Raw genomic sequence first — 3668 nt, forward strand, 5'->3', positions numbered from 1 at the left:
AACCTACATGATGTCGTCACAGACTCTTTCTTATGTTAAAAAGTCAAGTCAGGTCCTCCAGACAGTGATTCATGTGGGACCCATTGAAATTTTTTCTGCTGTGAGGGTCCCCAGAAGGTCTAAAAGCTACATGATGTCCTCACAGACTCTTTCTGATGTTAATAAGCAAATCAAGTAAAGTCAATTCCGCCAGACAGTGGTCCTTGAGGGACCTTTTGAACTTTTTTTCTCCTCAGAGGGTCCCCAGAAGGTCTAAGAGCTACATGATGTCCTCATAGGCTCCTTCTGATGTTAAAAAGTCAATTCAGGACCTCCAGATAGTGGTTCATGTGGGACCCATTGAACTTTTTTTCTGCTCAGAGGGTCCCCAGAAGGTCTAAAAGCTACATGATGTCCTCATAGACTCATTCTGATGTTAAAAAGTCAAGTCAGGACCTCCAGACAGTGGTCTATGTGGGAAACTTTGAACTTTTTTTCTCCTCAGAGGGTCCCCAGAAGGTCTAAAAGCTACATGATGTCCTCATAGACTCTTTCTGATGTTAAAAAGTCAAGTCAGGTCCTCTAGACAGTAGTCCATATGGGACCTATTGAACTTTTTTTCTGCTCAGAGTGTCCCCAGAAGGTCTAAAAGCTACATGATGTCCTCATAGACTCTTTCTGATGTTAAAAAGTCAAGTCAAGTCCACCAGACAGTAGTCCATATGGGACCTTTTAAACTTTTTTCTGCTCACAGGGTCCCCAGAAGGTCTAATAGCTACATGATGTCCTTACAGACTATTTCTGATGTTAAAAAGGCAAGTCAGGACCTTTCCTCAAAGACTATTTTTGATGTTAAAAAGGCAAATCAGTGGTCCATGTGGGACCCATTGAAATTTTTTCTGCTGAGAGGGTCCCCAGAAGGTCTAAAAGCTACATGATGTCCTTACAGACTATTTCTGATGTTAAAAAGGCAAGTCAGGACCTCCAGAGAGTGGGCCATGTGGGACCTTTTGAACTGTTTTTCTCCTCAGAGGGTCCCCAGAAGGTCTAAAAGTTACATGATGTCCTCATAGACTCTTTCTGATGTTAAAAAGTCAAGTCAAGTCCACCAGACAGTAGTCGATATGGGACACTTTGAACTTTTTTCTGCTCACAGGGTCCCCAGAAGGTCTAATAGCTACATGATGTCCTTACAGACTCTTTATGATGTTAATAAGCAAATCAAGTGAAGTCAAGTCTGCCAGACAGTGGTCCATGTGGGACCTTTTGAACTTTTTTTCTCCTCAGAGGGTCCCCACAAGGTCTAAAAGCTACATGATGTCCTCTTAGACTCTTTCTGATGTTAAAAGGTCAAGTCAGGACCTCCAGACAGTGGTCTATGTGGGAATTTTTGAATTTTTTTCTGCTGAGAGGGTCCCCAGAAGGTCTAATGGCTACATGATGTCCTCATAGACTCTTTCTGATGTTAAAAAGTCAAGTCAGGACCTCCAGACAGTGGTCCATGAGGGACCTTTTGAACTTTTTTTCTCCTCAGAGGGTCCCCAGAAGGTCTAAAACCTACATTCTGTCATCATAGACTCTTTCTGATGTTAAAAAGTCAAGTCAATTCCGCCAGACAGTGGTCCTTTTGGGACCTTTTGAAATTTTTTTCTCCTCAGAGGGTCCCCAGAAGGTCTAAAAGCTATATGATGTCCTCATAGGCTCTTTCTGATGTTAAAAAGTCAAGTCAGGACCTCCAGACAGTAGTCTATGTGGGAAACGTTGAACTTTTTTTCTCCTCAGAGGGTCCCAAGAAGGTCTAAGATCTACATGGTGTCCTTATAGACTCTTTCTGATGTTAAAAAGTCAAGTCAGGTCCTCCAGACAGTGGTCCATGTGGGACCCATTGAAATTTTTTCTGCAGAGAGGGTCCCCAGAAGGTCTAAAAGCTACATGATGTCCTCATAGGCTCTTTCTGATGTTAGAAAGTCAAGTCAGGACCTCCAGACAGTAGTCCATATAGGACCATTTCTGCTCAGAGGGTCCCCAGAAGGTCTAAAAGCTACATGATGTCCTCATAGACTCTCTCTGATGTCAAAAAGTCAAGTCAGATCCTCCAGACAGTGGTCCATGTGGGACCCATTGAAATTTTTTCTGCTGAGAGGGTCCCCAGAAGGTATAAAAGCTACATGATGTCCTCATAGGCTCTTTCTGATGTTAAAAAGTCAAGTCAGGACCTCCAGACAGTGGTCCATGAGGGACCTTTTGAACTTTTTTTCTCCTCAAAGGGTCCCCAGAAGGTCTAAAACCTATATGATGTCCTCATAGACTCTTTCTGATGTTAAAAAGTCAAGTCAATTCCGCCAGACAGTGGTCCTTTTGGGACCTTTTGAACTTTTTTTCTCCTCAGAGGGTCCCCACAAGGTCTAAAAGCTACATGATGTCCTCTTAGACTCTTTCTGATGTTAAAAGGTCAAGTCAGGACCTCCAGACAGTGGTCTATGTGGGAATTTTTGAATTTTTTTCTGCTGAGAGGGTCCCCAGAAGGTCTAAAGGCTACATGATGTCCTCATAGACTCTTTCTGATGTTAAAAAGTCAAGTCAGGAACTCCAGACAGTGGTCCATGAGGGACCTTTTGAACTTTTTTTCTCCTCAGAGACCCAGACCCAGAAGGTCTAAAACCTACATTCTGTCATCATAGACTCTTTCTGATGTTAAAAAGTCAAGTCAATTCCGCCAGACAGTGGTCCTTTTGGGACCTTTTGAACTTTTTTTCTCCTCAGAGGGTCCCCAGAAGGTCTAAAAGCTATATGATGTCCTCATAGGCTCTTTCTGATGTTAAAAAGTCAAGTCAGGACCTCAAGAGAGTGGTCTATATGGGAACTTTTGAATTTTTTTCTGCTGAGAGGGTCCCCAGAAGGTCTAAAAGCTACATGATGTCCTCATATACTCTTTCTGATGTTAAAAAGTCAAGTCAGGACCTCCAGACAGTGGTCCAAGTGGGAATTTTTGAACTTTTTTTCTCCACATAGGGTCCCCAGAAGGTCTAAAACCTACATGATGTCGTCACAGACTCTTTGTGATGTTAAAAAGTCAAGTCAGGTCCTCCAGACAGTGGTCCATGTGGGACCCATTGAAATTTTTTCTGCTGTGAGGGTCCCCAGAAGGTCTAAAAGCTACATGATGTCCTCACAGACTCTTTCTGATGTTAATAAGCAAATCAAGTAAAGTCAATTCCGCCAGACAGTGGTCCTTGAGGGACCTTTTGAACTTTTTTTCTCCTCAGAGGGTCCCCAGAAGGTCTAAGAGCTACATGATGTCCTCATAGGCTCCTTCTGATGTTAAAAAGTCAATTCAGGACCTCCAGACAGTGGTTCATGTGGGACCCATTGAACTTTTTTTCTGCTCAGAGGGTCCCCAGAAGGTCTAAAAGCTACATGATGTCCTCATAGGCTCCTTCTGATGTTAAAAAGTCAATTCAGGACCTCCAGACAGTGGTTCATGTGGGACCCATTGAACTTTTTTTCTGCTCAGAGGGTCCCCAGAAGGTCTAAAAGCTACATGATGTCCTCATAGACTCATTCTGATGTTAAAAAGTCAAGTCAGGACCTCCAGACAGTGGTCTATGTGGGAAACTTTGAACTTTTTTTCTCCTCAGAGGGTCCCCAGAAGGTCTAAAAGCTACATGATGTCCTCATAGACTCTTTCT

This window comes from Siphateles boraxobius, unplaced genomic scaffold (assembly GCF_051911475.1).
Source record: "Siphateles boraxobius isolate OS27281-9 unplaced genomic scaffold, OSU_SipBor_1 41, whole genome shotgun sequence".
Taxonomy (NCBI): domain Eukaryota; kingdom Metazoa; phylum Chordata; class Actinopteri; order Cypriniformes; family Leuciscidae; genus Siphateles; species Siphateles boraxobius.